Below are 22,956 nucleotides of genomic sequence, written 5' to 3'. Positions count from 1 at the left end.
CCTTAGAGTAGTAACAGAGGTATGATAGGCGTGCACTGATTGGTGACGAGCCCTTTACAGCGACCTAAAATCATATGATCATATGAGATGGCATAGGACTGACGACCCTAGAATGGATCACTGTGTAAAAATTGATATGAGGAAGGTACCTTAGCTTCCCAATCCTGCTGTATGAAAAGGACTAATAACAACTTGTAATCATGTTCATGCACCGTATTTGCATGTGCGTGGAAGTCATTGGCACTGCGGGAGGATGTCATGTGTAACGTGAGATGAAGACGCCGAGGGAGTAAGGCGAGGGCATACATCATTTATACATACATCCTTGTACTAACAAGAGTAATTAGGACATGTTTGTTTGTTCTACTTTATCATTACTGCTTGATTGAATTGATAACATGTTAACCTTTGCTTTATTGTTCCACTGAGTTGATCACTCACTCCCACGTTCTGGGGCGGTGTTTAAGCACCAACCAGACTCTGTCTTAGATGCAGATCTTGATGCGACCCCTGAGGCAGAGCAGGAGTTCGAGGATGTTGAGGCTGCATTTTCTTTTATGTAGTTTACAGGAGGGTTCTTGTGAGCCATGTCATGATGTGTGGAAATTCTAGATTTTCTTTTAGAATAGATAATTTCATTTTGATACTTGTAATTTGAATATAAACACTTGTAAGTATGACCTGGCATGTATACGTATTTCAGGGACTTACACATGTACACTTATGTTTCTTTAAGTCTTCCGCTTGCGTCCTTCACTTATCCCTGAATTATGTTTGCAGTTTGGCTTAATCTATTCCATGTTTTATGTACTCATACACACAACATACATCCATCATTAAATATGTTACATAAGTGATGTTTTGAAACTCGGGAGCTGAGTTATGCTCAACCCCCAAATTTCAGGGCGTTACAAGTTGGTATCAGAGCATGAATTAGATTAAACCGGACCTAGGTTATGGTCACACACCACACGCTGTCACCACCTTAGTGTAGGAGGGTGCGAGTTTATTGTAGAATTTGTGTATGTGTTTTCGTTGTTTCTATCGGCGAAAGTTTACTGAAAACGATCGCCGAGATCGAGTCTGTGCGCACTCCTGATCACACACAACGACCCAAAATCTCTTCTAGATCATCTATTAATGAGTTTAGATGGTTTATCTTCCCATCTCAGCCCTTAAAATGTCAGTAAACCTATGTTTGTATCAGATTTTAACCCGAGTGGCCCGATATGCATCGAATCGGACTAAGGGGCCGATCGGGGCATTTTCAGGGGGACCCCGGGGGGCCCACATCATTTTACACTTAGGGGGCCAGGAGGACCTCGTCCAAATGGCGAGTCATCGCCGGATGGTCTAGAGACCGGCGATGACCTCGCCGGTTCAGCGAGCCCTCGCCACCCAGCGGGTCAGGCCGGCTTGGGCCGACGCCGTTGAGGTCTAGTGTGACCCACTCCTCCATGGTTGCACGATATTAGGTCTTTATAAAACCCCTTTCCTTCATAAACTACCCTCCCAAGCTCTCCTTTTCTTCAAGTTTCTCTCAAAACTCCACCAAAATTTCTTCCTAATCTCCTTCTTCTTCCATTTTCGTGCACACCCATCCAACCCATCTCAAAAATCCATCCCATTACTGTTTTCACTCCCTTTTCTTCTCATTTGAGCTCTCAAATCCTCCTTTGGGATCTCAAGTGTGTGGAAGCCTCACCATTCTTCACATTTCTCCCTTTTCTCTCATTTTCCATGGCCGTGTTTGAGTTTATTACTGCCATATTTTCCATCTCCACCTTTCACTCTTTGATGGGGAAGAAGAGAGGGCTCGTGGATGAAGTCGGGCCTAGCCGTCCAACCCGTGCACGGAGGCCCGTGAGCACGACGGCCACCCGTGAGTTTCAGACCAAGAGGAACCTTGATCCTCAAGCTCCCATTGGAAGAACCTTATTGGCGGAGCTATCTCATGGAGTCTATGAAGGCCGTAGGGTCCTTTTTGAGGCTCATGTAGATCCGCGGCTATTTGGCGAGTTTCTCTTGTTGGAGCGCCTGGAAGGGGCCGGTTGGTGTCCCTTGTTTGAGGGTGAATATCGCTCCAATGCGAGTCTATTCGAGCTTTTTATGCCATCATTCGTGATCCTTCGCTCAAGCCTCTGCAGTTTAAGATCCCTTGTGGAAGCGGTCAGGAGGCCACAGTCAACGTCACTTTGATATCCCGACTCTTGAATGTGCCGCTTAGTGAGGTGCATGCCAGTGAGAAGAATTTGAGCAGTGCGCGTGAGAGGGATCTCCACACGGGGCTCCTGTGTGGTCGTCTGGTCGAATGGCAGCCTAATAGAAGCCTTCTAGCTACCAACATGATGGACAACTTCTGCTTATTTCACCACATGTGTACATTCAATGTTTATCTAAGGTGGAGCAACCGCAGCTAGTGTACATGCCTAATGGTAGATTTTCTATATAGGTGGGGTAAGGAGAGACGTTATGTGTGCCAACGTACATCTTGCGTCAGATTATCCTTATCGCTCGTTCGAATAGGAGGATCGAATCACTCCCATTTGGCTCACTCATTTGTAAGCTTGCGTATGAGTTTGGCTTCAGGCTTGGGGCAGAAAAGCCGGTACCTGTTCGCTACATTAATGAGACAATCCTAAATCAGATGAAAATTGGGCCTCCTCGACGATAAGCCTTAGAAAGTGAGGATGAGACAGAGAGCGATGAGGAAGAGAGTTATGGCGAGGGTGGAGCTGAGATTGAAGAAGAAGAGTATGACGGGGAAGAGGTAAAGGCACAGGATACGAGTGAGAGTTGTCCTCCTATGGCACCAGAGCAGAGTGCAGATTAGGCTGCCAGGGATGCCCGTATCACTCGGCTTGAGGAAGGTCAGGTTGTTCTACGCAAGGATATCATGGATCTTCGAGGACTTGTGAAGTATAAGTTTAAGAAGGTGACTCGAACTCTGAAGTCTATCCTGTGTTGTTTGCAGGATAAGGGTGCCCCACCTCCATCTCCTGATTCTGACGAGTAGCTGCAATTGTAGTCGTCCTTTGCTTTGTTTTGTTGTTTGCCGTTGTTGGCATTGTAGTTGGAAGTTGTTTGTTGTTTAAAGTTTTAGATGTTTTAGTTCACATGCTTTCTTTATCGGATTCATGTAATGTTGTACTTCTTGTATTGTGACAATTTTGTTAAATGAAATGCATGTTGTTTATCGTTGAAGTTGTGCTGTGAATGCTGTGTGGGTGGATTATGTGGATGTTGAATCTTACAGATTGCATCCTCTGTTGAATGTAGGGTATGCCTCCTAAGGGTTCGAAGACTTCGGCCCGTCTCTCTTTAGTGAGTCACTTGTCGGGGTTTCTCCCCTAAGCGATAGTCAGACAGATCCACAGTTGGGCCCATCTCATACTGGTGTTGGGCCGACAACTGTGATTCCACCTATGGCTCCTCCACTCACGCCTTCGATTCTTGAGCCGAACCGTGCATCTGCGTCGATGTCGTATGCATCTTCGTCTGCTCCGCCTCCTGATAGGTTTGAACAGATGATGCTGTTGATGCAGCAGCAGCAGATTCAGTAGCAGTAGCACTAGCAGCAACAGCAGTAGCAGTTTCTGTCTTCCATGGCTGGCATCTTTGCTTAGTCGGTGGGGGCAACTCCACCTACTTCACCTATGCACCCATCTGGGAGCACTAGTGCGAGCGGCACATTTGACCGATTCCATCGCTTACGACCTCCCACATTTACGCGTTCTCATAGACCCGAGGAGGCCGAGTCTGGATTGATCGCATCTCTAAGATGCTGAGACCGCTGCACTGTTCTGAGGTTGAGCAGGTTGAGCTTGCCTCCTTCATGTTTGAGAAGGAGACCAGTTTATGGTGGGACAGTGTTCTTCACACTGTTGAGGAAGGGTATGAGTGGTCGTGGCAGGCGTTTGAGGCATGCTTCCACGAGAAGTATTTTTTAGTTACGTACCGACACGAGAAGGAGAGTGAGTTCTTTCGCCTCCATCAGGGAGGGATGTCGGTGACGGAGTATGAGAACCGATTTACTGAGCTGGGTCGTTATGCTCCTTTGATTCTGAGTGATCAGCCGATGCGGATGCGGCATTTTTCTGAGGGGTTGAGGCCTAAGATCCGATCGAAGATGTGCTGTGTTAGTATATCTTCCTATGCGGAGTTGGTGAGCATGTCCCTGCGAGCTGAGCAGGACGGGGACAGGTCGTCCTGTATACGAACACCTATGGTTCCCAGACCACGACCTGACTTTCAGAGTGCACCATCTCTCGGCAAGAGGCCGCGGGCAGATTCTCCTCCGAGGCATTCAGCGTCGCCCGCTTAGCAGGTGCGAGCTGATTTTCGTTGTTCGTACTGTGGGAAGATGGGGCATTCGGATCGTACTTACTTTTCACGTATGCGGGATAGTGGATTTACTCCACCACAGAGGATCAACCGTCTGATGCCTCAGGTTATATCACCTCCACCTCTTCGTTCAGCGCCAGCTCATCCATCCTTCAGACCTTCTGTACCTAGCTTCAGGCCACCTCAGTGGCCTATGGTTCCTCCGCCGAATCGTCAGCAGTAGGCTCGAGTTCACGCGCTCTCAGCTGAAGCGCCTATGGCTGACTTGGTACCGAGATCCTTCGAGGTTACTGCTCACATCCAAGGTATTCCTGTTTCCATGTTGGTGGATATAGGGTCCACTACCTCTCTTATATCATATGCGGCAGTTAGGCATCTGAATTTGGGCACTGTCACCATGAAGGAAGTGACGCTCACTACCGCTATAGGGATCTCCTCTGCTATGAATAAGCGTTGTATGGATTGTTTGATTGATCTAGGGATTGGATCGATTCTTATTGACCTTTTTGTCGCACCTCTTTACCATTACGATGTCATTATGGGTATGGATTGGCTCACGAGGATGCGGGCAGAGATTGATTGTGAAACTAGGTCGGTGACAATCCATGGACCTGAGGGCGAGACAGTTACTTTCTCAGTTCAGGTCGTTACCCTTTTCGTCTTGGTTATTATACTTTTCTATTGGAGAGTATTTCTAGATCGGCGTTTGAAAGCACGCCTGTAGTTCGGGAGTTTGAAGATGTGTTCGAGTCGATTCCTGGATTACCCCCTCAGCGCGAGATTGATTTTACTATCGATCTCATGCCTAGTGCGGCACCCATTTCTTTGCCCACCTATGGTAGGCCTCCGAGTGAAATGGAGGAATTGAGGAAGCAGATAGATGGCTTGTTGAATTTGGGCTTTATTCAGCCTAGTGTGTCTCCTTGGGGAACACCTGTCCTGTTTGTTAAGAAGAAAGATGGTTCCTTGCGATTATGTATTGATTATCGCAGGTTGAATCTGGTGACTGTGAAGAACAAGTACCCTTTGCCTAGGATCTATGATTTATTTGATCAGTTGAAGGGGGCACGGTACTTTTCGAAGGTTGATCTGCAGTCAGGGTATCACCAGTTGCGCGTCAAGAATGAGGACGTACAGAAGACCGCTTTCAGAACTAGCTTTGGCCACTATGAGTTCCTTGTGATGTCGTTCGGTCTTACGAACGCACCAGCCATGTTCATGGATCTGATGAACAGGGTGTTTCGGCCATTCTTGTTCCGATTCGTCATTGTCTTTATTGATGACATCTTGATATATTCTGCGAGTCGGGAAGAGCACGAGGAGCACTTAAGAGCGGTCTTGGATACTCTTAGGAAGAATCAGCTTTTTGCGCAGTTTAAGAAATGTGATTTCTGAAAAGAGGAAGTCAAGTTCCTAGGACATGTGGTGTCCAAGGAAGGGATAACTGTCGATCTTGCTAAGGTAGCTGCAGTTCAGGACTGGAAGCAGCCTGGTTTAGTTACTGAGGTGAGAAGCTTTCTGGGTCTAGCAGGCTATTATCGACGCTTCATACGAGACTTCTCAAAGATAGCCAGACCGTTGTCTCAGTTGACACGGAAAGATTTGAAGTTTGCTTGGAATGAGAGGGCGGAGATAGCTTTTCAAGAGCGGAAGGACAAGCTGACGTCCGCCCCTATGTTAGTATTGTCAGAGCAAGGGGTTAAGTATACAATATATACTGACGCCTCTCGCATTGTCCTGGGTTGTGTCCTTATGCAGAAGGACAGGGCGATTGCTTATGCTTCGAGACAGTTGAGGAAACACGAAGAAAATTACCCTACACACGACCTGGAGTTGGCAGCTGTCATTTTTGCATTAAAGCTCTGGAGACATTACCTCTATGGAGAGGAGTTCGAGTTCTTTTGTAACCACAAGAGCCTTAAGTATATTTTCACGCAGCGTGACTTGAATATGAGGTAGCGCCGATAAATGGAAACATTGAAAGACTTTAAGTTCGATGTTTCTTACCATCCGGGCAAGGCGAACCTTGTGGCAGACGCGTTGAGTTGTAAGAAGGCTATAGAGTTTGTGGCTCTGCTAGTGATAGCAGAGTGGGACATGTTGGAGTTTGTGCGAGACTTTGAACAGAAGCTTATAGTGGAAGAGCCGTATGAGGTTATCGCACACATTCGTGTACAGCCCCTCATTGACGAGAGGATCGTTGCAGCTCAGGCAGATGATGAGCTTTTGGCGAAGATGAGAAAGCGGGTTGGTACAGATGAGAACTCCGAGTGGAGTATTGGTTCAGATGGGGGCCTACGATTTCGTGGCCGGTTATGTGTCCCAGACATTCCTGACTTGAGACGGGAGGTTCTCGAGTCAGCCCATACTTCTAAGCTTGCGATGCATCCTGGTAGCACGAAGATGTATCAGGATATGAGAAGATTTTATTGGTGGGACAACATGAAGGTTCACATTGCTAAGTTTGTATCTCGTTGTCTCACGTGCCAGCAGGTCAAGACAGAGCATCGCCGACCTCCTTGGCTGCTTCAGCCCATGCCCATAATAGAATGGAAGTGGGACTTCATCTCTATGGATTTTATTTCAGGGTTGCCGAGAACGAGGAAGGGACATGACTCTATTGGGTGATCATTGACCGATTGATGAAGTTGGCTCATTTCTTACCGATCAGAGTCACAAACTCTGCAGACGAGTTGGCTAGATTGTACATCAAGGAGATTGTACGTCTGCATGGAGTTCCCTTGGAGATTGTGTCTGACAGAGACACGCGTTTCACATCTATCTTCTGGACTCGTATCCAGGGAGCGATGGGTGTGAAATTGAAGTTTAGCACCGCGTTTCATCCGCAGACAGATGGGTAGATGGAACATGTGAATCAGATTCTGGAAGACATGTTGCTAGCTTGTGTTTTGGAGTTCAAGGACAGTTGGGATGATTGTCTCCCTTATGCAGAGTTCACATATAATAACAGTTTCCAGGCGAGTATCGGCATGGCTCCTTACGAGGCATTGCAGAGCACCGCATTGCTGGGCAGAAGTTGGCGAGCATAGTTTGATTGGCCCGAAGTTGGTGCAGGCGACTTTAGAGAAAGTTGACATTATTCGACGTCGACTTCTGACAGCCCAAAGCAGGCAGAAGAGTTACGCTGATACGAGGTGGCGACCGCTTGAGTTTGAGGTTGGAGACCATGTATTTCTTAAGGTTTTCCCTATGAAGGGAGTTCTGCGGTTCGGTAAGAAGGGAAAGCTCACGCCAAGATTTATTGGTCCATTTCAAATTCTGGATCGAGTGGGAGCGGTAGCATACCGCCTTGCTTTGCCCACCCCTCTTGCGGGTGTGCATAACGTATTTCATGTTTCTATGTTGAAGAAGTACGTTCCTGATCCTTCGCATATTATCCGTTGGGAGCAGGTGCAGTTGAGCGAGGATGCCACATATGTACTGCGACTGACGTGTATCCTAGACAGGAAGGAGCAGGTATTGCGTAGCAAGGTCATCCCTCTTGTAAAAGTACTATGGAGGCATTATAGTCAAGAAGAGGCTACTTGGGAGACTGAAGCTGAGGTCAGAAAGAGCTACCCTCAGATCCTTGAGGAATATGAGAAGGTACAAATTTTGAGGACAAAATTTTTCTTTAAGGGGGGTAGATTGTAATGACCCGAAAAATTTCATGCTAAGACCCGAGTACTACCTCTATTTTCCTTAGAAATTATTTGTGGGTTAATTAGCGTTAAACTCGATTGCTTGTGAAATTAGCATCAATCACTTTAAATTTAATCTGCAGGGCTCAAAACCTGTAGAATCGTTAGCGCTATGTTACTCTAAAATCTGGGATTCAACGCTAAATCCAGTTGCTCTTGGGAATTTTTAGAAGCTTTGGATTGGACCTGGACCGCGTGTCGAAAGTCTGATAGCGATGATCTTAGACAATTATGGTCACCATGTTGGACTTGACCATCACCTCAAAAATCAAGTCCAGATGATGTCCTGGGTCGATTTGATTGAGTCCGGAGTAAAGAGTGTGAGAACGGTGAGAAATTAAATATAATTTTATGAAATCTGAGTCGTGTCGCTTGCGCGACGATTTTAAGCAATCTGACCGTTGGATTCTAACCCAATTTCACCGTCGGATCAAGGAAGATGGCCCAGGCATGTCATAGTGCTTGTGGACCTGATCCAGTTTCGGTGACCGTTGAATTGAGTGTGGTCCGCCGCGGCTGATCTGTAAATTTGATCGGTACGAAAACTCAGCCTGACCTAGATCCATGGTCAATGAGCTTAAGTCCGACCGCACGTGGAAAAAGGACCACCAGAAGTGTTCCGTTGGATCAGAATAGGCCCGATTTGGTTATAACCTAAGTATACCTTGGCCCTGGGGCTATTTTAGTCAATCTTAGGCCTATATAAAGACCTTAAAACCCTCACTCTCTTTTCCATACGAATTTCCTAACCCTAGCTAAGAAAGAGAGAGGAAAAGAGAGAGAAAGTGAGAGAGAAGTCGGTGAATCATCTTAAGATTCTTTCCTGTTACTCTACATCCTTAAACCATCACTTTTGAATCGTTATTCCAGCGATTCTAAGTTCCTTCTTGGGTAAGTTAATCTAACCCTAATCTGTTTTAGAGCTTAGAAGAGTTTATGTGTTGTTGTAGCTCATTTCTATTCTTGCCTTAGGTTATCTTGTCGCCGTTGACAAAGACATATCATCCGAATCAGTTTAGTGCGCTTTTTTTGGTTTAAGGTGCGGACTATATTCGTAGAGGTTATGGTTTTCAAGGCTTTCAATGCCAGCTAATGGTTTATTCTTGTTATGGATGAAATTTCACATGCCAAATGCTATGTTTATCTTGCGTTCCTGATATGTATGTTTTATATTGAGATTTGTGTATTCTATGTGTATGTAGGAAGTACCGTATATGTATAAAATATGAACATGTACTTGCCATGATTATTTGTCGTGTACTTGTGCTAATTGTATGTGTGACAACTCCTTGGCAAAATGAATTGTCCAAATGTGTGTATTCCAACATACGTCATGTATGTTGACCTATGTAGTCTAAGTGTTTGTAGAAATGTCTGAACGGTCTAAAGTGTAATATATTATCCTAATTGCGGGCATTGAGAAGCAATTCTCCACACTCCTATTAGTGTGTATGATTTCCTACATGCAAGTCGCATTCTTTGTTGTTTAACTTCAAGTATTACTTATGTTGAAATCTATGTTAAGTTGATATGCTTTAAATGCCCACATACTGTATGATTTGAATTGTTGTTCCATTACTGTTTCAAGTATTGATATGAATATCTGTTATAATGGAATGTGTTTGGGACTATAAAATAGTCCAGGAAATCGGTAATTGGCCTTGAGTTCGTGGCTGAGGTTGCTTTTGCCACGAAGGACGTGATTTGACGAACCCGAGTCGTATTAGAGTTGTCGGCAGTGGTTTGGCCACACGGAGTGTTTGCGCACTGTACCTTGATCCGCTAAGACTCATGAGCCGGACATGGTGGTATGGGACACCGTGGTCGAGCTGTCGACCTACGCTGGGGTGACGAGCCTCCCCGTAGTGACCAGTGAGCACACCAGACTCGTGAGCCGATTATGGTGGTATGGGACATTATATTCGTGCTGTCGGCCTACATTGATTGGTGATGAGCCCTTTGTAGTGACCTCGAGCATACCTTGATACTACATTAAGGCGACGAGCCTTAGAGTAGTAACAGAGGTATGATAGGCGTGCACTGATTGGTGACGAGCCCTTTGTAGCGACCTAAAACCATATGATCGTATGAGATGACCTAGGACTGACGACCCTAGAATGGATCACTGTGTGGAAATTGATATGAGGAAGGTACCTTAGCTTCCTAATCCTGCTGTATGAAAAGGACTAATAACAACTTATAATCATGTTCATGCACCGCATTTGCATGTGCATGGAAGTCGTTGGCACTGCGGGAGGATGTCATGTGTAATGTGAGATGAAGACGCCGTGGGAGCAAGGCGAGGGCATGCATCATTTATAAATATATCCTTGCACTAACAAGAGTAATTAGGACATGATTGTTTGTTCTGCTTTATCATTACTGCTTGATTGAATTGATAACATGTTAACCTTTGCTTTATTGTTCCACTGAGTTGATCACTCACTCCCACGTTCTGGGGCGGTGTTTAAACACCAACTAGACTCTGTCTTAGATACAAATCTTGATGCGACCCCTGAGGCAGAGCAGGAGTTCGAGGATGTTGAGGCTACATTTTCTTTTATGCAGTTTTCAGGTGGTTTTTTGTGAGCCATGTCCTGATGTGCGGGAATTCTGAGTTTTCTTTTGGAATAGATAATTTCATTTTGATACTTGTAATTTGAATATAAACACTTGTAAGTATGACCTGGCATGTATACATATTTCAGGGACTTACACATGTACACTTATGTTTCTTTAAGTCTTCCGCTTGCGTCCTTCACTTATCCCTGAATTATGTTTGCAGTTTGACTTAATCTATTCCATGTTTTATGTACTCATACACACAACATACATCCATCATTAAATATGTTGCATAAGTGATGTTTTGAAACTCAGGAGCTGAGTTATGCTCGACCCCCGAATTTCAGGGTGTTACATTAACCTTTGTCTTATAGCTCCACTAAGTTGATCACTCACTCCCACTCTGGGACGGTATTGTAAAACACCAACCAAACTCTGTTGTAGTTTCAGATGATGGCGAGGCTTACGAGTTGGAGTCGGCCTTCTACGACGAGGAGGAGGAGTTCTCCTGCCTGCAACTCTCAGATCAGTCTATATAGACCTGGAGTTGGGTCACCGGGGCTACAAGGATATGGATTAGATGGTTACACTTTATCATTTTGTATATTTTGGAACTATACATGTACTTATTCAGCCTGGTGACATGATCATACTCTGGGGTTTATATCCACTTACACACTTTATATATATATCATAGTCTTTAGCTTGCTTAATTTAATCTCCTCTGGAGTATGATATGTTGATCTGGTATAATCTTACTCATGTTTAATGCACAAATATGGACAACATTTAATCGTCATTATCTATGTTGTATAAGTGATGCGTTGGAACTCGGGAGTTGAGCATCTGCTCAACCCTTAATTTTCAGAGTGTTGTAAGTTAGTATCAAAGTATGATTTGGATTAAAATGGACTTGGGTTATGGTAACATGACGCACTCTGACGTACTTTGACTTAGGAGGGAGGGATAAAAAGTAAACACGATCATAGGATTCCAAGTTTCACCAACAGGCGAAACTGTTTGTTGAAACAGGACCCGTATGCGTCTGTGATCATGTGAGGTGATCCCAGTTCTTTTCTAGACTATCAATCGATGGGTTTAAATGATAATTTAATTTATTCCACACTCAAATAACCTAAAAAATGTGAATGTACGCGAGATAAAATCCGAAACGATTCAAACGAACTCGAGGGCCCAAACAATGCAAATCGGGGGGGACCAAAGTAGACCCTAAAGCCTCGTGGTCCGGTTCGTCGGGGTCTTTGGGCCGCAGTGAGCCAGTCGGGCCAATCCTTGTACACATGTGTGGGGCCCCTTATATCTTTCCCATTTTCTTCTTTTCCTCCATTCCTACCCCTCCAAGCTTTCCAAACCTCTGAAAATCCCATTTTTCTCTCTCTAATCTCCCCTCCATTCTCATATCATCTTCTTCTTCATCACTACATACACACCTCCCACCATTCCTTTCAAACCCATCTCCTATCTCCCTTATTTTCCTCCTATTGGGCACACAAACCCTCCTTGGTGTCTCAAAAATCTTAAGGTCCAACAACCCATCCTATCCCTCCATTTTATTTCACTCTCATGGCTCTTTTTAAGATTGTGGTGACTGTATTTTCACTTTCCACACTTCTTTCTCTCATGAAAAAGAAGAGGGCTTCCACGGATGAAGTCGGGCCTAGTCGCCCTACTCATTCAAGGAGGCAGAAAGGCACCGAGGCTAGCACAAGCGTCGATTGGAAGCTAAGGACAAAGCGGAATCTCGATCCCTAGCTTCCTCTTGGAAGAGCTCTACTAGTGGATATGACACATGAAAGGTTTCAAGGCCGTAAGGTTCTTTTTAAAGCACACGTGGACAAGAAACTATTTAGGCTTTATCTAATGATGGATCTCCTGTTGGACACCAAGTAGGGTCCTATATTTGAGGGCAAGTCTCGTGCGAATGAGGGCGTTGTCCGAGCCTTCTACACCCATATACAAGAGCCACTACTGGAGCCTCTACAGTTCTCTATCCCCATGGGAAGGCGCGAAGCCATTGTCAATGTGAGCTTGATAGCCCAACTCATGGGGATGCCACTTGGTGAGGTTCATGCTAGCGAAAAGAGTCTCAGGAGCATGTGTGAAAGAGATCAACGTACGTGATTCCTTTGTGGACGACTGGTCCACTGGAATCGAGGCAACTGCCTCTCAGCGACCAAAATGACTCACGACTTCCACCTGCTCCACCACATCTTCACGTACAATGTGTATCCCAGGTGGAACAATCGCAGTGAATACACGTGTTTGATGGTAGACTTCTTATACCGAGCTGGGTAAGGAGACAAGTTGTGCCTGCCTACGTATGTACTACTACAGATAGTTTAGACCAAACGCTCTCCTAGGACTGACATTTCACTCCCATTCGGCCAACTTATATGCAAGTTGGCTCGTGAATTCGGCTACAGACTTGGCTCAGAAAGGCTTGTGCCGATCCATTTAATCAACTTCACTACTCTCAACAACATGAATATTGGGCCATGACAACGTCAAGCCCAACTCGGTGAGAGTGAGGATAAGACGGGAAGTGAAGAGGAAGAGAGTGATGAAGAAAGCGGAGATGAGATAGAGGAAGAAAGCGAGGAAGAGGAAGAGCAGGAAGAGGAAGAAGAGGAGGCCTAAGACTCTGATGAGGGCTCTCCACCTGCTACACATGAGCCCCACCATTATCGGGCTGCTATAGAAGCTCGCTTGGCTTAGATCGAGGAGGGCCAGGTCGCTCTACGACAGGAGGTCAGTGAGACTCGGGTCAAGCTTGAAGAGGGTCAGGCCTTCATGAAATGAAAATTCAAGAAAGTGTCTCACACTTTGAAGGCTATCCTGTGCTGTATGCAGGATAAGGGTGCACCTCCATCATCACTAGATTTGGACGACTAGTCCCACATTGTAATCGTCTTTAGGTTTTCCTTATTTTCCTGTTTTCTATATTATAGCCTTGATAGGCTTAGCAATATGGTAGAGTGGTTGGCATGTGTTAGTGTTTAAAAGCTTGTTTAGATTAGCTCACATGCATTTTCTATCATGATCCATGTAAAAACTATGTCTCATGTATTATGACAATTTTGGTTTAATGAAATGCATGCGACACCTTTTGTTATGAAATATGTAGAATGCTTGAGAAATTGAGTTTTGTTATGCTAAATCTTACACGTGTTGCACCCTATGTTGTATATAGGGAATGCCACCTAAGGCTATATGGAGTACGACACGTCTTACACTTGGTGACTTGATTGACGGGGCACCTCGTGTAAGCGATAGACATATGGACCCCAGTTTGGGCCTGAATCACGAGACTATGATGGATTCTCAGCCGGCCACTGGCCCCACAAATGGGCCGACACCTTTTACACTACTGGTTCTAGAGCAAAACCGCGCGTCTACCTCGACGCCACATGTGCCTCAGGCGGGTCCTCCTCCTGATAGGTTGGAGCAAATGATGCTCCTTAGGCAGTAGCAGCAGCAGATTTGGACCACCATAGCAGGGGCCCTTGCCAAGAATATGAGTGTGGTTCCGCTTGCATCACCTATGCACCCTGATGGGAATTTGAGTGCTAGCGGCCTATTTGAGCGATTCCAGCACTTCCGGCCTCCCATGTTTGTGGGTACTCACAGACCCGATGAGGCCGAGTATTGGCTTAACCATATCTCTAAGATGTTGAAGCCCCTGCACAGCACTGAGGAAGAGTAGGTCGAGTTGGTCACCTACATGTTTGAGAAGGAGGCCAGTCTCTGGTGAGACAGCATCCTACGGACAGTTGTTGCTAGTTATGTATGAACATGGGAGGCCTTTCAGACACGCTTTCACAAGAAGTATTTCCCTCTCACCTACTATAATGAGAAGGTGGGAGAGTTCCTTCACCTCCGACAGGGAGGAATGACTGTGGTGGAGTATGAGAACCGGTTCACGGAGCTTGCCAGATACGCTCCTTTGATCCTAGCAAACAAGCTGATGAAGATGCGACAATTCTCTAAGGGTTTGCAGCTTGAGATGTGCTTGCGCTAGCATTAACAACTATGCTGAGCTAGTGAGCATGGCCCTGCGAGCTGAGCAGGATGGGGATAGGCTTCTCATACACGTGTACTTATGATTCCTAACCCTCGACCAGATTTGCTGAGCAGGCCGTTCCTCAGCAAGAGGCCTCGTACAAATTCTCCTCCTTGGCTTACGACTCCATCGACACAGCTGAGGTGACTTAATGTATGGTGTACCTACTACAAGAGGACGGGCCATTCTGACACTTATTGCTTCACCAGGATGAGGGGCAACGGTTCATGCCCCCTCAGAAGATTAACCATCAGATGCCACCAGCTATCTCGGCTCCACCTCTACGTTCAGTACCACCTGCACAACCTTCTTATCGGCCACCTACACCTTGATTTAGGCCACCTCAGTGACCCATGGCACTGCAGCCGAACCGTTCTCAATAAGCTCGTGTGCACTCACTCTCAGCTGAGACATCTGAGACGACAGTTATAGCACCGCTGGCCTTCGAAGTCACATCACATATCCAAGGTATACCAGTCTTCTTATTGGTGGAACCGGGTCCACTATTTCAATCATCTCATCCGCAACAGTCAAGCGACTAGCGTTGGAAATAGCCCCTATGAAGGGGGTGAGAATCCTTACCACCACAGGGACCTTTTCAGACGTTACCAAGATTTGTAAGGATTACTTGATAGACTTAGGAAGCAGGACGGTACTCGTTGACCTGATCGTTGCCCCACTATACCATTACGACGTTATCCTTGGTATGGATTGGCTCACCGAGATGAAGGTAGAGATCAATTGTGATAGCAGAGTGGTGACAGCCCGTGCACCTGAGGGCACGACCTTTACTTTTCCAATTCAGGTCAGTTTGCCCTGCTGCATGAGTTGTTACACTTCCTTACTGGAGAATGTTGATGGTCCGACACTGGGAAACACACCTGTAATCCGAGAGTTCATGGATGTGTTTAGGACGATACCTGGATTACCTCCTCAACGCGAGATTAATTTTACCATCGACTTTTTGCCTAGTGCGACAACCATTTCCATACCAACATATTGCATGCCTCCCTGTGAAATGGAGGAATTGAGGAGACAGATTGATGATCTGCTGGATTCAGGTTTCATACAGCCTAGCGTGTCTCCTTGGGGAGCATCTGTGTTGTTTGTGAAGAAGAAAGATGGATCACTGCGATTGTGTATTGATTATCACAGGTTGAACCAAGTGAGAGTAAAGAACAAGTATCCTTTGCCTAGGATAGATGATCTGTTCGACTAGTTGAAGGGGGCACAGTATTTCTCGAAGAACAACTTGCAGTCAGGGTATCACCAGTTGTATGTGAGGGAAGAGGATGTGTAGAAGCCAACGTTCAGAATCAGCTTTGGGCACTACGAGTTCCTTGTGATGTCGTTTGGACTCATAAATGCACTCGCCGTGTTTATGGACCTGATGAACCGGGTATTTCGGCCATATCTATTCCGATTTGTCATCGTATTTATAGATGACATCCTGATATATTCTAAGAGTCGGAAGGAGCATGAGGAATACCTGTGTGTAGTCTTTAATACTCTCAGGAAGAACTAGTTGTTTGCGCAGTACAAGAAGTGCAACTTCTAGAAGGAAGAAGTCAAGTTCCTGGAACATGTCGTGTCCAAGGAAGGAATAGCTATGGACCTTGCTAAGGTGACTGCAGTTCAGGACTAGGAGCAACCCGGTTCGGTTACAGAAGTGAGGAGTTATTTGGGACTTGTTGGTTACTATCGTTGATTCATTAGGGACTTTTTCGAGATAGCTAGGCCGTTGTCTCAGCTCACTCGGAAGGACCTTAAGTTTGCCTAGAATGAGAAGGCGGAAGAAGCCTTTTAGGAACTAAAGGACAAGTTGACATCCACACCCGTGCTAGTATTACCAAAGCAAGGGGTCAAATATACAATATACACCAACACATCTCGTGTTGATTTGGGTTGTGTTCTGATGCAGAAGAACAGGGTTATTGCCTATGCATTGTGACAGTTGAGGAAACACGAGGAAAACTACCCTACACACGATTTGGAGTTAGCAGCCATCATCTTTACATTAAAGCTCTAGAGAATTACCTCTATGGAGAGGAGTTCGAGCTCTTTTGTGACCACAAGAGCCTCAGGTACATATTTACGCAGAGGGACCTGAATATGAGGCAGTGACGATGGATGGAAACCTTGAAGGACTTCAAGTTCGAGGTCTCCTACCATCCTGATAAGGTTAACCTTGTGGTAGATGCATTGAGTTGTAAGAAGACTATAGCATTTGCAGCTCCGCTAATGTTAAACAAGTGGAACATGGTAGAATTTGTGCGAGACTTTAAGCAGAAACTTACGGTAGAGGAGCTGTTCGAGAGCGTCACACATATTCGTGTATAGCCACTCATTGATGATAGGATTATTATGGCTCAAAAAGACGATGAACTATTGGCAAAGATGAGAGAGTAGGTGAGTGAAAGTGAAAACTCGGAATGGAGAGTTGGTACGGATGGCGGTTTACATTATCGTGGTCGCCTATACGTCCCAAATCTTCATGACTTGAGAAGGGAAGTTCTCGAAGCAGCTCACAATTTGAAGATGGTGATGTATCTTGGTAGTACGAAGATATATTAGACAAAAGCACTCGAACTGGTGGGACAACATGAAGGCCCACATAGCAGACTATGTATCCCATTATCTTACGTGCCAGCAGGTCAAGGCCGAACACTGCCGACCTCCTGGACTGCTTCAGCCCATGCCCATAGTAAAATGGAAATGAGATTTCATTTCTATGGACTTCATCTCAGGGTTACCGAAGACAAGGAAAGGGCATGACTCCATTTTGGTGATCGTAAACTGATTGATGAAATCGGCTCATTTCCTCTCGATTAGAGTCCTAAACTCCATAGACGAGTTGGCCAGGCTGTACATCAAGGAAATAGTACGCTGTATGGAGTGCCTATGGAGATCGTGTCGAATCGAGACACACGATTCACATCTATCTTTTGGAGTCGTATCCAGGAAGCATTGGTGTGAAACTGAAGATCAGTACCGATTTCCACTCACAGACGGAACGGGTGAATCAAGTGTTGGAAGATATGCTGCAAGCTTGTGTACTTGATTTCAAGGACAGTTGGGATGACTGTCTTCCCTATGCTGAGTTCTCTTATAACAACAGCTTTCAGGCGAGTATTGGCATAGCCCCCTACGAAGCACTATATGGGCGTCCATTTAGAGCACCGCATTGTTGGGCAGAGGTTGGTGAGAAGAGTTTGATTGGCCCAGAGTTAGTGCAGGCGACCTCAGAGAAGATTGACATTATTAGGTGTCGAATCCTGACAGCACAGAGCAGACAGAAGAGTTACGCCGATACGAGGCGGCGACCGCTAGAGTTTGAGATTGGGGACCATGTGTTTCTTAAGGTTTCCCCAATGAAGGGAGTCCTTCAGTTTAGCAAGAAGGGGAAGCTCACGCCGTAATTTATTAGTCCATTCCAGATTCTAGATCGAGTGGGTGTGGTAGCATACCGCCTTGCTTTGCCCACCCCACTCGCAGGCATGCACAATGTATTTCATGTATCCATGATGAAGAAATACGTTCCTAATATGTCCCACATTATCAATGTGAGTAGGTACAGTTGAGTGAAGATGCCACTTACATACTGCGATCGACGTGTATCCTAGACAGGAAGGAGTAGGTGCTGCGTAGCAAGGTTATCTCGCTTGTGAACGTACTGTGGATGCACCACAATGAGGAAGAGGCTACTTGGGAAACAGAAGCCGGGTCCGTAAGAACTAGCCTCAGATTCTCGAGTACGAAAAGGTACTAATTTTGAGGACAAAATTTTTCTTTAAGGGGTGTAGATTGTAACATCTCGAAAAAACCTGTGCAAAGACCCGAGTACCACCTCGGGTAAAAACTATTAAGGATCAAATTATGAAGGAATTAATGAAAATTAATTAAGTACTAAACTAAATTACTCGGCGAATTCGCTCGAATCACTTTCTATAGGAACTACAAGACCCAAAAACAGCAGAATCACTAACTCTATATTTCATAAAAACCTAGAATCAATCTCAAAACCCAGTTACTCTCGGGAGCATCTTAAAACTCCGTATCGGACCTGTACCGCGCGTCGAAAGCCCGATTAACATGAAACTATATGATTATGACCGCCTTACTGGGCTTGACAACCATCTCAGAAATCAAGTCCAAATAGTATCCAGAAACGCACAACTTGAGCTCGGAGAAAAGTGTGTGAGAAATGCGAATATCTTCAGGAAATAGACTCAAACTTAAGCGAATTGGGCCGTTCGCTTGCAGGCCAAATATAAGGTTTCAGACCATTAGATTCTGACCCAACCACACCCTTGGATTAGGAAAATTTCCCTACACATGTCAGTGCACTTGTGGCCCTGATCGAATGACGATGACCATTGAGCTTAAGCTAGTCCTCTGCGGTCGATCTATAAACCCGATCGGATTGAAAATTTAACCTGGCATAGATCCATTGCCAAAGAACTTTCTCTGGACTGTATGCAAAAAATAGACCTCCAGATGAGCTTCGTTGGCCTGAAACGGACGACTTTTGGCTATAACCTAAGTATACCATGGCCCTGGGGCCATTGACATCAGTTCTGGGCCTATATAAGGGCTTTAACCTACCCCTCTCTCATTCAATACGAATTTCCTAACCCTAGGAGAAAGAATAGAGAAAAGAGAAGGAAAGAGTGAGGAGAAGACAAAGAGTGTGTGAGATAGTTGCTGGGATTTGTTCCCGCCACTCCACGTGCTGAATCACCTCTTCTGTGTCACTATACAGGTGATTTTAACTCCACTTTTGGTTAAGGAATGCTAACCCTAATATGCTTTGGGTATCCAGATAGGTAGATTGGTAAAATAGCTAACCTATTTCATGATTTAGGTAACCGTTGTGCTGTAGACAAAGGCTTAGCGTTCGAACTGAGTTCGATACGAATATACCGACGAAAGGTGTGAACTATAAATGTTTAGGTTATGGTTTTTAAGGCTTTCAATGTCAGTTAATGATTTATGACTAACTTGATTGTTATCACATATGCTTAGATGCGATGTTTTCCACATACTACATATATATATATGAACTATGTTAAAATTAATGCATTCCATGTGCTTGTTGAAATGTTTGTATGGATATGGAATTATGATTTGTGCTTGCCATAATTGTTGTTTGAGAATACATAATTGTTGTACGTGTGACAAATCCCCTGTGAAAGGATTTGTTATAATATACGTTACTATAATTTATTACATGTATGTTGATATGTGTAGTCTAAGTGTTTGATACAATGCCTGAATGAGAAAATGCTTGTTGAAATGTATTTAATGAGGGTGTTGAGATAGGATTCTCAATTACCTTATATATAGCTACAGTTTTCTTTATGTAACCTCTCTTACTATTATGTTATTTATGGATGAAATACCTATGTATGTTAACATGTGCACTATGTGTTTATTAAAATGTTCAAATGAGATTTATATTGAATTGGTTGTTACATGTCATTTTTGGCTAGCACATATGAATGCCTATTGTGTTTGAGTATGATTGGGACTAATACATAGTCCAGGCAATCGATAACGGTTTACGACAAGTGGTCGAACTAGTTTCACCACGACAGATACGTCATATGAATCCGAGTCATACGGTGATTATTGACAGTGGTTAGGCCACGAGGAGTGCGTATACGCTCCATGTCGATTAATTCAATGTACGCTTGTACCAGTCGAGCTTGTCAAATAACCTGATTGGCCTAATGTATGTTCACCATGTATGGACGCTACTGTTTGAATCTAAGGTACCACTTACCATTGAAAAACCTATTTAATCTTGGTACTACGATCCACTAAGACTCGTGAGCTAAGCATGGTGGTATAGGACACTGTGGTCAAGCTGTTGGCCTACGCTAGGGTGACAAGCCTCCTCGTAGTCTTTAGTGAACAAACGGAACTCGTGAGCCGAATACAGTAGTATGGAACACTGTATTCGAGCTATCAGCCTACGCTAAAGTGACGAGCATTTCCTATAGTGACCTCGAGTATAAAATAGGCCTACGATCGAGTGACGAACCCCTTGTAGTGACATCAAGTGTGAATTAAGCCTACGCTGAGGTGACGAGCCTCCCATAGCAACCCATAGTGTAAACTCGCGAACTTGCCTATCGTATGTGATTAACTAGGATGACGCCCTAGATGAATCATTATTTGGGTAAATGACTAAACCTAGGATGTTCAAGGGCTAGGATTATTCAAACAACTCTCTAAGGAACTTAAAAACATCCGGTATCTATATTTTCAATCTTCCTTAATGCTAAGGGAAATTTACCTAAATTCATGTGAATAAACCTAAAATGTTCAAAGAGGCCTAGGTTCATTTCTAAGTTCTTTGGCCATTCAAACAAGTTTCTAGGGCCTAGAATTTTGAGTTCCTATATTCTTAGTTCCTCCTACCTAGAGGGGAAATTCACATACGTTCAAATGATTACTCTACTAATTTTCAAAGGGACCTAAGTTTGGACTTCTTTATTCTCATTCATTCTTTTAGGTCTAAGGGAAATCTGCCTAGGTTCGAATTTCCAGTTTCAAACATCCTACTTGAGACATTTAAAGTTTGTATAAGGTCATTTCCGAAGGCCAAGTTTGTCCAAACTATGCTCTGATACCAACTGTAACGCCCCGTGTTTTCAGGACCTGAGTATATGACCCGTTTTCCAAAAACCCGAGTGTTAACCTTAAAGGATGGTCAAATTCGAGTATAGTTTTTTTTTTCCATTCATCAGAGTAAGCAGATGAGCGTAGAATGAACAGATCAACATAAAAGAAAATTTCAAATTTCGTTTAGAATATACAAGTGGTTGCCCATAATGACTTATACAAACCAATGTCCCCACAATAACAAATACAAGATAACACACATGAGAAATTTAAAAGCATATGAAACACAAATGAATGCCGCAAGATCGCGCAGCTTCCTTGACAGGTACGACCACGTGTCCTTGACCACCATAACGGCTCCTTATCAGTCTAAACCTGCATATCACTTAAGCCACCTATGCTACCTATACGGCTATATTTTTTATGGATGAGTGGCCAACTCAGTGTGAATTCCCCTCAAGATTACACACCGCCATATTAGGTAAGCATAGTTATAAAATAATAAGTCAATCAAAACAATACATGATGCAGTCTTTTTAAATGCATGGATATGTGAATGCACATCGACTTGGGGATGCACATCCAGTCGGACTTGGGCTCGTCACCCATGCAATCATCGACCTGGGAATGATCATCCGGTCAGAACAAGGGTCGATAGTTGATAGTCTGGGAGCTAGCGAAACGATACCCCAACAACTCTAGGGCACATGCTATAGCATTCAAAATTAGCTATCCGTCATCGCTAATATGCTATGAAAGCATGATTAGCCAAACCATTATTAGTCTAGTTACAATCAACCAATTTAAATAATCTCAAGGTCATTATGGGGGCTTGTCACCAGCGAAGGCTGACAACTTGGGCATAGGTCTCATACCACCATCCCCGGCTCATGAGACTACCATCTTAGGATGTTTAATGAAACCCTGTTGACTAGTGGCCAATCATATTACAATATATAGGGCTTACCATCGCATGTTGCATAATAAAAACATTGAACCCATATAGGAAAAATACTAGAACAAAGCCTCATAGGGCGACACCAAAACAAGCCACGTATGACAATTATCAAACTAGGCCACATAGGGCGAGTATCAAAACCATGCGATAAAAGACCATCCTTGAAAACCACTTAGATAGAACAACCCTGGATGGTAGACCCACATTAATGATCCATCTAGACCACCGCTCAATAACCACTAAATCGAAGGTCCATTTTAGTCACAACCAGTCGAGTTACATTCCAAGTGTGGGTGTACATTTATAAGTGAGGGTTTCCCACTAATGTACCAGTTTAAGTTCCATAAGCAATCCACAAGCATGAACAAATATACAGGATGAACATTAAGCATGTAATATAGCAATTCAAGTTCCACCAGCTAACACGTGATTATAAAAGGGAGATATCAATTACAAGTTAAAATAAAAACTATAACTTAAGCTAATGGGAAGATGAAAAGCTTAAGGGAAAGAATCATCACCTGTAGGGTCGTGTTCTCGTACTTGGTCCAAGTTCTCTTACGGCCCAAAGTCACCTAAGGAATCTCCTAAGATCACAGTTTATATTTGTCAAGTATTCCTACTGTTTTGTCCAACTATCATGAGGGTTCGAAGGGATATAACAACAAGGCCTTTTAGGC

The sequence above is a fragment of the Magnolia sinica genome, chromosome 4, assembly GCF_029962835.1.
Source record: "Magnolia sinica isolate HGM2019 chromosome 4, MsV1, whole genome shotgun sequence".
NCBI classification, from domain to species: domain Eukaryota; kingdom Viridiplantae; phylum Streptophyta; class Magnoliopsida; order Magnoliales; family Magnoliaceae; genus Magnolia; species Magnolia sinica.
This window is presented reverse-complemented; position numbering follows the sequence as displayed.